This window comes from Pleurodeles waltl, chromosome 12 (genome assembly GCF_031143425.1).
Source record: "Pleurodeles waltl isolate 20211129_DDA chromosome 12, aPleWal1.hap1.20221129, whole genome shotgun sequence".
In the NCBI taxonomy this organism is placed as follows: Eukaryota; Metazoa; Chordata; class Amphibia; order Caudata; family Salamandridae; genus Pleurodeles; species Pleurodeles waltl.
Genome location: NC_090451.1, coordinates 92,424,279 through 92,437,210, shown reverse-complemented (window position 1 = coordinate 92,437,210; position 12,932 = coordinate 92,424,279). Strand labels below are relative to the sequence as shown.

The 12,932-nt window shown below is 51.4% G+C and overlaps 1 protein-coding gene across 1 annotated transcript in view; it reads right to left on the bottom strand.

Annotated features, from left to right (window-relative positions):
• LOC138267512 (C-reactive protein-like) overlaps positions 1-10,932 on the bottom strand; it is an 85,121-nt gene extending 74,189 nt beyond the window's left edge. Inside the window, exon 1 of the mRNA XM_069216515.1 lies at positions 10,862-10,932. The gene's annotated coding sequence lies outside the window, so the exon portion shown is untranslated. The remainder of the gene's footprint in view (positions 1-10,861) is intronic.
• Between the last annotated feature and the right edge of the window lie 2,000 nt (positions 10,933-12,932).

Here is a 12,932-nt window from a genome sequence, read left to right as displayed (position 1 = left end):
CTTCATCTGCACTGAGTGTGGCTTCATCATCAGAAGATTCCCCTCCAAGAGAAACATCACTGCCAGAATCTCTGACTTCCTCCTCTGCCTCAGATGCAGAGTCCGTCTCATAGTCATGATCAGACTGTGACTCAAAAAGCATACCAACCACCTGCTGAGCGGTCATCCTGCGGCTAGCCATGATCTCTCCTGCTAAAATTAACTGGACAAATTCACCACCAACAACCAGCACTGTGTAAGACAAGTAACAAAGTGTAGCTTTGTTAGTAAGAGTTATAAACTCAAAAACTATACCGCTCACTTGCCTGAAAAAGCTTGATTCACCAGCTACTACACAGCAATCACCAATGATATCCCACTAAAAATAAAGAAAGAAAGGCAAATTAGAAATAAGACAAAACAAATATCATTGTGCAAAAACCTAAGGACAATTTCACACACAATCCTGCATTTAGTACACCCCCTACAAACATGTCATTCATGCATGGCAACAATACTCCTTTGGAGAAAATTGTTTTTACTTACCTAAAACATGCAACTGTGCAAACTGCAGGTCAACCACCGCCAAAACCGCAAGGAGCCACAGCAAATAAAGCAAAAGCTTTGAACTAGAACAAAAAGGAGGAAAACATTTTTTATCACAAATGCAAAGACTTCTTCAGTTGACAAACACCCCACCATCAAACATTTAGAAATTGGTGCCTAAGTGGATTCTGCCATAGGGGCAGATGGGCCTACTAATAACATAGGCCTGTCTACCCCAAGGAAGCCAGAAAATACCTTTAGTAGTGTGTCCCCATGGAGAGCGACCCTTGCCAAAGGGGACAGCCCTAAAAAAAAAAGAAAAATAACACACACAACACTATCCCTGGTGCCTAAGTGGCTTCTACCCGCCTTGGGGGCAGGTGGGCCTAACAAAATAGGCCCATCTGCCCCCAGGGGGTGTAGAAATGGGCAACAGGTCAATGCCCCCCTTGGGGGGGGGTGCCCCGTGACCAAGGGGACGCCCCCCCACAAAAATAAACAAATAAAAAAAATCCCTGGCGTTCTAGTGGTTTCTGCCCCCGTTGGGGGCAGACCAGCCTAAAAATAATAGGCTGATCTGTCTCCAAGGGGTGCAGAAACGGCCTGGGTACATGTGCCTCCAAAGTGGGGGGCGACCCTTGCCCAAGGCCCCCCCCATCCACTAACACACACACACACACACACTATCCCTGGTGTCTAAGTGGCTTCTGCCCCCCTTGGGAGCAGGTGGGCCTAACATAATAGGCCCATCTGCCCCCAGGGGGTGTAGAAATGGCCAACAGGTCAATGCCCCCCTTGGGGGGGGCGCCCCGTGACCAAGGGGACGCCCCCCCACAAAAATAAACACATAAAAAAAATCCCTGGCGTTCTAGTGGTTTCTGCCCCCCTTGGGGCAGATCAGCCTAAAAATAATAGGCTGATCTGCCCTCAAGGGGGGCAGAAATGGCCCTAACAGACATGCCCCCCAAAGGGGAGCGACCCTTGCCCAAGGGGGCGCCCCCCCATCCACTACACACACAATCCCTGGTGCCTAAGTGGCTTCTGCCCCCCTTGGGGGCAGATGGATCTAAAAAAAATAGGCCGATCTGCCCCCAAGGGGGGCAGAAAAGGCCAACAGTTCTCTGCCCCCTTGGGGGGGGCGCCCCTTGCCCAAGGGGGCACCCCCCCACACATAAATGCACATACCAATATAAATCCCTGGTGATCTAGTGTTTTCTGCCCCCCTTGGGGGCAGACCAGCCTAAAAATAATAGGCTGATCTGTCTCCAAGGGGTGCAGAAATGGCCTGGGTACATGTGCCCCCAAAGTGGGGGGTGACCCTTGCCCAAGGCCCCCGCCCTTCCACTAACACACACACACACACACTATCCCTGGTGTCTAAGTGGCTTCTGCCCCCCTTGGGGGCAGGTGGGCCTAACAAAATAGGCCCATCTGCCCCCAAGGGGTGTAGAAATGGCCAACAGCTCAATGCCCCCCTTGGGGGGGGCGCCCCGTGACCAAGGGGACGCCCCCCCACAAAAATAAACAAATTTAAAAAAATCCCTGGCGTTCTAGTGGTTTCTGCCCCCCTTGGGGGCAGACCAGCCTAAAAATAATAGGCTGATCTGTCTCCAAGGGGTGCAGAAATGGCCTGGGTACATGTGCCCCCAAAGTGGGGGGGCGACCCTTGCCCAAGGCCCCCCCCCCATCCACTAACACACACACACACACACACTATCCCTGGTGTCTACATGGCTTCTGCCCCCCTTGGGGGCAGGTGGGTCTAAAAAAATAGGCCCATCTGCCCCCAGGGGGTGTAGAAATGGCCAACAGGTCAATGCCCCCCTTGGGGGGGCGCCCCGTGACCAAGGGGACGCCCCCCCACAAAAATAAACAAATAAAAAAAAATCCCTGGCGATCTAGTGGTTTCTGCCCCCCTTGGGGGCAGACCAGCCTAAAAATAATAGGCTGATCTGTCTCCAAGGGGTGCAGAAATGGCCTGGGTACATGTGCCCCCAAAGTGGGGGGCGACCCTTGCCCAAGGCCCCCCCCATCCACTAACACACGCACACACACTATCCCTGGTGTCTACATGGCTTCTGCCCCCCTTGGGGGCAGGTGGGTCTAAAAAAATAGGCCCATCTGCCCCCAGGGGGTGTAGAAATGGCCAACAGGTCAATGCCCCCCTTGGGGGGGCGCCCCGTGACCAAGGGGACGCCCCCCCACAAAAATAAACAAATAAAAAAAAATCCCTGGCGTTCTAGTGGTTTCTGCCCCCCTTGGGGGCAGACCAGCCTAAAAATAATAGGCTGATCTGTCTCCAAGGGGTGCAGAAATGGCCTGGGTACATGTGCCCCCAAAGTGGGGGGGCGACCCTTGCCCAAGGCCCCCCCCCCATCCACTAACACACACACACACACACTATCCCTGGTGTCTACATGGCTTCTGCCCCCCTTGGGGGCAGGTGGGTCTAAAGAAATAGGCCCATCTGCCCCCAGGGGGTGTAGAAATGGCCAACAGGTCAATGGCCCCCTTGGGGGGGCGCCCCGTGACCAAGGGGACGCCCCCCCCACAAAAATAAACAAATAAAAAAAAATCCCTGGCGTTCTAGTGGTTTCTGCCCCCCTTGGGGGCAGACCAGCCTAAAAATAATAGGCTGATCTGTCTCCAAGGGGTGCAGAAATGGCCTGGGTACATGTGCCCCCAAAGTGGGGGGGCGACCCTTGCCCAAGGCCCCCCCCCCCCATCCACTAACACACACACACACACACACTATCCCTGGTGTCTACATGGCTTCTGCCCCCCTTGGGGGCAGGTGGGTCTAAAAAAATAGGCCCATCTGCCCCCAGGGGGTGTAGAAATGGCCAACAGGTCAATGGCCCCCTTGGGGGGGTGCCCCGTGACCAAGGGGACGCCCCCCACAAAAATAAACAAATAAAAAAAAATCCCTGGCGTTCTAGTGGTTTCTGCCCCCTTGGGGCAGATCAGCCTAAAAATAATAGGCTGATCTGCCCTCAAGGGGGGCAGAAATGGCCCTAAAAGACATGCCCCCCAAAGGGGAGCGGCCCTTGCCCAAGGGGGCGCCCCCCCCATCCACTACACACACAATCCCTGGTGCCTAAGTGGCTTCTGCCCCCCTTGGGGGCAGATGGACCTAAAAAAAATAGGCCGATTTGCCCCCAAGGGGGGCAGGAAAGGCCAACAGTTCCCTGCCCCCTTGGAGGGGGCGCCCCTTGCCCAAGGGGGCACCCCCCCACATAAATACACATAAAAATAAAAAACCTGGTGATCTAGTGTTTTCTGCCCCCTTTTGGGGGCAGATCTGGCTAAAAAGTAGCCAATCTGCCCTCAAGGGGGGCAGAAATGGCCCTAAAATACATGCCCCCCAAAGGGGAGCGACCCTTGCCCAAGGGGGCGCCCCCCCATCCACTACACACACAATCCCTGGTGCCTAAGTGGCTTCTGCCCCCCTTGGGGGCAGATGGACCTAAAAAAAATAGGCCGATCTGCCCCCAAGGGGGGCAGAAAAGGCCAACAGTTCTCTGCCCCCTTGGGGGGGGCGCCCCTTGCCCAAGGGGGCACCCCCCAAACACATAAATGCAAAAAAAATTATAAATCCCTGGTGATCTAGTGTTTTCTGCCCCCCTTGGGGGCTGATCTGGCTAAAAAGTAGCCAGTCTGCCCTCAAGGGGGGCAGAAATGGCCCTAAAATACATGCCCCCCAAAGGGGAGCGACCCTTGCCCAAGGGGGCGCCCCCCCATCCACTACACACACTATCCCTGGTGCCTAAGTGGCTTCTGCCCCCCTTGGGGGCAGATGGACCTAAAAAAAATAGGCTGATCTGCCCCCAAGGGGGGCAGAAAAGGCCAACAGTTCTCTGCCCCCTTGGGGGGAGCCCCTTGCCCAAGGGGGCACCCCCCAACACATAAATGCAAAAAAAAAAAAAATCCCTGGTGATCTAGTGTTTTCTGCCCCCCTTGGGGGCAGATCTTGCTGAAAAGTAGCCAATCTGCCCCCAAGGGGGGAAGAAATGGCCGTAGTAATTGCCCCCTAATGGGGAGCGACCCTTGCCCAAGGGGCCGCTCCCCGCGTGCCAAAAACAGGTAACAACAATAAAAAAATACAAATCCCTGGTGTCTAGTGGGCATTCCTGCTGCCCGATCGCAATGCGATCGGGCAGCAGGAATGCTCAAAGAGACACCGGGGAAAAGGAAAAGCCTTTCCTTTTCCCCGGTACCTCTTTAGCCCCCAACCCCCCACCCACCGGGAAGAGGAACTCACCTCTTCTATCGTCGCCGCACAGGAAGCAAATGGCTTCCTGTGCGGCGAGGATCCCATAATGAAGTCAGCGTGCGATCGCGCGCTGACGTCATTATGGGGGGGTGGGGGGGTCGGGGGTGGAAGGGGAAGGGCTTCCCCTTCCATCCCTGACTTTGGGGGGTGGGGGGGAAGCACACAGAGGGAGCGAGAGCGCTCCCTCTGGGCTGTGTGCCGAGGACGTAGTGGTTACGTCCTCGGCACAGCAGCACTGTGCCGCGGGACGTAACCACTACGTCCGCGGCACAGAAGGGGTTAAGGACTGGTCTTTATGACAATTCTAAGTTACATCATTATGGGACGGAAATGTAGTAAAGGCCACTGCAAGGCATAGCGGAAAATCAGACATAGCTGTAACTTGGGAAATCCATAAATTATGGGGGTTATTACAACTTTGGAGGAGGTGTTAATCCGTCCCAAATGTGACGGATATACCACCAGCCGTTTTACGAGTTCCATAGGATATAATGGACTCGTGATACGGCTGGTGGTATATCCGTCAGTTTACCGTCACTTTTGGGACGGATTAACACCTCCTCCAAAGTTGTAATAACCCCCAATGTCTCTTTTAGTAACCTGGACCAAAAATGTGAAAGTAAAAAAAAATCCCAAAAAACAAACATCACTTTTCTGAGAAATAATTGAATAACACATTCATTTTTGTGTGAAAGTACATTGTTAAAAAAACTGCTACTTCTGTAGGAAAAGTGAAAATATCTGGGCATCCGCCACACTAAACACAAAGCCTAGTCAACAGCAATTATAATTGTCCTAGCAAAATAGCATCCGAGATCATAACACAGTTAGGGCCTCTTCCATGTCCTCATGCCTACACCAATATATCTAAAATAATACATTTGTTTTAATTGAATAACGAATAAACTGTTGAAATAAGAATATTAAAAGGTATGTGGATTTTTTTTAGAGCGCATGGCATTTCTAAACATACTTTTTTGGGGACTGTAGCCGATTTGTAGTTTATCTAGCTATTTATTTTAGGAACATCATTCTCCCTCTGTCATTCCTTCTTTACCTCTCCTTTTTCCTCCCTCTTTCATCTCGTGATGGAGATGAGTGGATCCATCCAGATCCAGGATCAGCGGCTCCTACTGAGCCGGATCCAGGATCCATGCTGGCTGCGGTGAGATCAATCAATCAATCAATCAATCAAGGATTTATAGAGTGCACTAATCACCCGTTAGGGTCTCAAGGCGCTGTGGGGGGAGCTACTGGTCGTAGAGCCATGTCTTGAGGCGTTTCCTGAATGTCAAGAGGTCTTGGGTCTGGCGAAGATGGAGCGTTAGGGAGTTCCAGGTCTTGGCGGCTAGGTGAGAGAAGGATCTTCCTCCGGCGGCGGTGCGGCGGATGCATGGGATGGAGGCGAGGGCGAGGCTGGCGGAGCGAAGATTGCGGGTGGGGGGTGTGGAAGGTGAGTCTGTCGTTGAGGTAGGCTGGGCCTGTGTTGTGGAGGGCCTTGTGTGCGTGGATGAGGAGTTTGAAGGTGATCCTCTTTGATACTGGTAGCCAGTGAAGGTCTCTGAGGTGGGGAAATGTGGTCACGGCGTGGGATGTCCAGAATGGGGTGGGCGGATGCGTTCTGGATTCTTTGTAGTTTTGTTAGGAGTGTGGTTGTTATTCCTGCATATAGGGCGTTTCTGTAGTCCAATCGGCTACTGACCAGGGCGTGGGTGACAGTTTTCCTGGTTTCGACGGGAATCCACTTGAAGATTTTGCGGAGCATGCGGAAAGTGTTGTAGCAGGAAGAGGAGATGGCATTGACCTGCTGAGTCATGCTGAGTGTGGAGTCCAAGATGAAGCCTAGGTTGCGTGCGTGGGTGGTGGGTGAGGGCGCGGTTCCTGGGGAGGTGGGCCACCAGGAGTCATTCCAAGTTGAGGGGTTGGTGCCAAAGATGAGGATTTCTGTCTTGACTGTGTTTAACTTGAGGTGGCTTGATTCCATTCAGCTGGCGATGACGTGAAGTCCGTTGTGGAGGTTGTTCTTTGCAGTTGTAGGGTCTTTCGTGAGGGAGAGGATGAGCTGAGTGTTGTCTGCGTAGGAAACTATGTTGATGTGGTGGGTTTGTGCGATGTTGGCGAGGGGGCCATGTAAACGTTGAAGAGCGTGGGGCTGAGCGAAGATACTTGGGGAACACCACAGATGATTCTGGAGGCTTCTGACAGGAACAGTGGGAGGCGGACTCTCTGGGTTCTGCCTGAGAGAAATGACGAGATCCAGTCGAGTGCCTTGTCGCGGATTCCACCATTGTGGAGACGTGTGCGGAGAGTGCGATGACATACTGTGTTGAAAGCTGCGGAGAGGTCCAGGAGGATGAGTGCTGCTGTTTCTCCTTCGTCGAGCATGGTCCTAATGTCGTCTGTGGCAGCAATGAGTGCAGTCTCAGTGCTGTGGTTTCTGCGGAATCTGGATTGGAGGGGTTGAGTACCTTGCTGTCTTCCAGGAACCGGGATAGTTGTCTGTTTACCATTTTTTCGATGACCTTGGCTGGGAAGGGGAGGAGGGAGATCGGCCGGTAGTTCTTGGGGTCGTCTGGGTCTGCCTTTGATTTCTTTAGCAGGGTGTTGATTTCTGCGTGCTTCCATCTTTCTGGGAAGGTGGCTGACTCGAAGGAGCTGTTGATGGTTTTGCAGAGGTGGGGGGCGATGATGATGTTTGCCTTATTGAAGATATGGTGTGGGCAGGGGTCCGATGGTGATCCGGAGTGGATGGAGGCCATGGTGGTGGCGGTGTCCTCTATGTTGATGGGGGTCCAGGTGTGGAGGAGGTGGGTGTTGCTTGGAGCGTTGGGTTCTTGGGTGTTTGTAGTCAGCTGGTGGGTCTGGGGTTTGAAGCTATAATGGATTTATTCTATCTTTCGATGGAAGTGGGTTGCCAGTGAGTTACAGAACTCCTGTGATGGCGGGGGTTCGTTGGAGCAGGTCCTGGGGGTGGAGAACTCATTGACGATGCCGAAGAGCTCTTTACTGTTGTGAGCGTTGGCGTTGATGCGGTTTTTGAAGTGGGTCCTTTTGGTAGTGCGTATCAGTTGGTGATGTTTGCGTAGGGCATCCTTGAAAGCGATGTGGTTGGAGTTGGTAGGGTCAAGGTGCCAGATTTTTTCCATTCTGTAATATAGCCGTTTGGATTCCTGTAGTTCTGGGGTGAACCAGCTGGCCTTGATTCTGTGGGAGGTGTTTGTGGGTTTTTTGAGCGGTGCAAGGGTGTTTGGGCAATCTTCTATCCAGCGATGCAGGTTTGTGGTGGCTATTTTGGGGTCCGGGATCCCAAGGGGTGGGGCCCTGGGCGAGAGTGGAGATCAGTTGATCCGTTGATACTTTGCTCCAGTTGCGTCGGGGGGGTTGTGTGCGGTGGTGGTGAGTGACTGGTTTTTGGTAGGAGAAGTGGATGCAGCGGTGGTCTGTCCAACTGAGTTCGGTGGTGTGGCTGAAAGAGACGTGGTTGCTGCCTGAGAAGATGGGGTCGAGTGTGTGGCCTGCGGAGTGGGTGGGTGTAGTGACGAGTTGCTTGAGGCCGAAGTTGGCGAGGTTGTCGATTAGGTTGCTGGTGTTGATATCGTTGTTATTTTCTAGGTGGAAGTTTAGGTCACCAAGGAGGATGTAATCTGTTGAGGCGAGGGCTTGGGAGCCGATGGCGTCAGCGATGTCGTCACAGAACTACGGTCTGAGTCCAGGGGGTCTGGAGACCAGTGTTCCTCTGAGTGTGTTGTTGGCGTTGATGTGGATTTTGAAGTGAAGGTGCTCGGCGGAGTTGATGGTGTAGTGGGAGTTGGTGGAGACTCTTATGGTGTTTTTGTGGACTATGGCGACTCCTCCTCCTGGTCTGTTGATTTGGTCTCTTCTGGTGATCTTGTAGTTTTCTGGTATGGCTATGGCTACGTCTGGTTCTGAGTCCGAATTCATCCAGGTTTCGGTGAGGAATGCGACGTTGGGCGAGTATGTGGTCAGGAGGTCCCAGAGTTCAATTGCATGTTTGTGGACGGAGTGGGTGTTAAGTAGGATGCATCTTAGGCGGCTGTCTGTTTTGATTTGGAGTTTGGAGGTTAGGTTGCAGGTGAAATTGCAGGCTTTGCAGGAGAAGGGTCCTTTGGTGCGCATCAGTGTGGACTGGAAGCAGATGGAGGAGCGTCCTGGATTAAGGGCGTGGAGTTCGTTGGCAGTGTAAAGGTGTTTGGTGGCGCGGGAGGCGTATTGGCCAGGGGGTCTGGCGCTGGACGCGGTCTTGGCGTGGACGGGCTTGCCCAAAGGTGCGCCAGCGGCACGCCCGCTGCGCGCGTTCGCGCTGCGGCCGGCATAAGTGGGGAGGTGGGAGGGAGTGGCAGCTGGGAGTAGCGGCGGGAAACCTCCAATGGGAGTGCGGGGGCAGGTGCAGCAGGAGTCAGGAGTGGGAAGAGCTCTGAGGAGGAGGGAGAGGGGCGGGGCCTTCCGGGAGAGGAGAAGCCAAGAAGCCCAAACAAGCCCAGACAAGCCCAAAACAATGGCAGCACTTACCGGAACAGTGGTGAGGAGGAAGTGACCTGCCTGCAAGGATGCAGGGTCAGAGGTCGCGCCTTCTGCTGTGTGCAGGATGGGGGGAGGGGCTCTGACTGTCAGTGCCTTCTGAGCCCAACACAAACGCCTCACTTAGTAGGCCATCAGCACTCCTTCTGTTCCAGTTCCAGCCGAGAGCTGGCTGAACCTTTAACACTGATGGCAACGCCATCCAGGAAACAGAGGCACTCGGCTTGTCACTTGGGCTACACCAAGCTTTGGAGGGAGGGGTTTCAGCTTCCCAAGCTCGATATGTAATAGATATGCAGGCCTGTAAGTTCCGATCTTTCTATTTGAACAATTACACTAAGAAATATTTATATAGAACTTAAAACACGTCTCGATTACCATCCAAAGGAATCGTTTTTATGAACTCTAGAATAAGGAATTTTTTAGAACAAAACAAGAGAAGTCTACATGTATGCCTTTCAATCTGCTTTCAGAGTTGTTCCGGGACATAACACACACACCTGTGATTGAAGCATTTTAACTTGTGACGTAGATGCCACGGGGATCGCAGCAGCGAAAGCAGTAACCCGCTGAGATGTCCAGATCACACAGCTCTGTGAGCTGCATGCTAGGCGCTCTGCTTCATGGCGGGACTTTACCCCTCGGGTTTATGGTGACTCCCCCACCAGGTGTGTTACATCCCGCGTTACCTGTTGTTACACCCTGGAAAGTGCCGGGACACAAAGATCTCCGCCGCAGGTGCCTTGGCCAGGAAGGTATTTTAAAAAGCCGTCTATTTGTGAACAATCAGACAAAGAACCGGTTACTAGAACGTTGTCCTTGCTGCCAATTTTTGGGGGGCACGGGTTTTAAAAATATATATTTAATTTGTGTGTCAGACTCTATCGTGACTTCCCCACATTTCTGTGGCCGCCCCTTGGCCTCCAATTCATGGCATCTGAGAATATTTTCCTAAAGTTGCCTGACCTCACCAGTTGTCCCTTCTATCATCTGAATTACTATATTCGTTCAGAATGGACCACCATCTTCACATTAAAGCCCCTCCCTTGGGAACATTTCCCAAGTGATATTTTTGGAGTCTGCCCTCCTTAGCGTATGATCCGGGCTCGAAATCTCCCTGCAATGAAATATCTGAATTTCTAAAAACAAAGGTCCTAGAGCAGCGGCGGGTTACAAACAGACCAGAAACGTTCAATACTAACATCCGCCTTCAGGGAACTCATTCAAACAATGAACAATGCAAACCATCTCTCGGGGCTCCCCCTCCATCGGACAGCGCTGCCCCCAAGACAAGGTACGAGCAGCTCCTCCGGTCACTCACACGACACCAACGCGCCTCCCACATAGGATCACAGCAAACAGCGCGGCCAAGCAAGCACTGCCCCTCGCTGCAGCGCGCTACCCCCTCGCGTGTGCGCCTTGACACACAACAGGGAAATAGGAAGCGCTATGTAAATGCGGCTTCTGCTGAAATTAGTCCTATAAGATATAGCATTTGGGGAGCCGATATATAGGAAAACTTACAAGTCAGATGCGATGCAAAAAACACCTTTCTGTCTGGAAGTTTCCACTGCACAGCAGAACCACGAGCTTTATAGCACTCCCCCTTAAATGTGGGATGCACGTGACATATCCACCAATCCGATTCGCCCAAGTCTCAGAGACAGAGGGCCACGTATATTGCGCAATCCATCTCTTGAACATTGAAAGGAAGCAACAACTCTGGGACATCCTGGTATCTTGCAAGAAGGAAGTAAACAGAACACTTGATCTGTGTAGCAATAATTGGATTTTGATGATCTATGCAACTTCTACTCAACTCTGCTGCCAGTTTAAAGGAGCACTTCCGTCAGCATTTTTATCCTTCTCTGACCCCAAGATATAGCTTTCAAAGCACTTGGATTCTCTGCGCCTCCATGTGCAGCAACCTGACTCCAGGCCTTCTCTGTATAGGCCCCGCGACACTGGAATAATCTCCCCCGAGACTTAAACATAGCTGCCAGGGGGTCAGATTGCTTATGTGTGACATTTTCATAATTTCAGTGTAATTATGAGTGACATTCAACAATTATGAGTGACATTTAACAATTATGAGTGACACTTTCTCACGAGTAAAGTCAAGCAATGAAACGAGGGAAACACAGAAATATCAGAAATGACTCAGATTCGAGCAACGAGAAACCCTAAAATGATCTTAAAACGGCTGCAAAGCACCAGAAGTGTAAGCGCACTAACCTAGTGCCCAGTTTACTCAGGCCCATGATCATGACGCGCTGAAAGTAAATAAAATAAGGATTGAAGAAGGTACTAATGACACTTACTGGTCTGTAGCGGGCAGCGCAATGAGAAGGTATTGGAATTATTTTGGACCCGTGCACTACAGCCCGCAAGTGTTAAGCCGCCACGCCTAATTGGCCCTAAAACGCTTATCATCAGTTGGAACATAGTTCTGGAACACTCTCAGGCCTGGTAGGGTAAGAAGAGCGCCTCTTCTCCGGTGCTTATGCAAGTTTGCCCATGTGTCAAACGGCTGTTTTGAATAACAGAGTTGGCTGCCAGTCGGTGCCACTGCCTGGCAGCTAGTGGGAAAGAGCAGAGCCAATCACAACAAGACAGGGAATTAGAGATACCCCGCCCATCTTTCTCTTCATCTTGTTTGAGGGACAAATTACCGATCATGTGGTAATGCGGGAACTTAACTTAAATTGCGTTAGCCTAACGCAACATGCGTGATACTTGGCAGGACTGCTTAAAAGTATTCTTCCATCTCACATCCCAGAGTTTATCAAGCAGTGGGAAAGCCAACAGGTCACACCTTCTGGCTTCCAGTGCAGACCTATTGGCTTTGCCAGTGCTATTGCATGGTGCCCCAGCGTGGTAACGTATCCATGTGCATCCATCACCACACATGCTTGCACATGTGACAAGACACACATGACATTTATTTTTATTTACCATTCTGTGTTGGCCAACTTGGCGGATACCATTCTTGGAGGAGTGAGGAAAGAATAAGTTAAATGTTCATCCTTTTGTTTTTTTCTAATAAGAGAAGTCTAGCAGCATATTGCAGCTGTCGGGACTTCCAATAAAAAAATAATAAGGATGAATTAAGGGTGTGGCAGGCTAAGGAAGATGAGCAGTGGTGGAATGTGCCGGGGAGGGACTAAATGAAATAAATGGGAAGGGGGAGTAAATGAAATAAATGGGAAGAGAGTTCTGAGAGCAACTCAAGAGGTGGCCTATGTGTTTAAATTGAAAAAAGTAAGGAATTTGTTTTTAAAATACCTAAAAATACAAGAAGGAAGAAACCATGAGGCAAGCAATACACAAGCTTGGTGGTGGCAACTTGGAGGGCCTAGGTACTGGTATTTTTGGGGTAAACTAGCACACAGGGGAGAAAGTAAAGAAACAAATTCACTCCCTTAGGGTGCTGAAAGCAAAAGAAAAAAGCAGTTCCCTGTGTGTGAGTAGTAGAAGGATACAAGCCATCCAATCAAATGGACTGTAAAGAAACTATGGACCATGGGATGAACAAACACTACAAGAATACCGAGAAACATTGAACAAGAACCCAACCTATCAAAAGCAATGAACT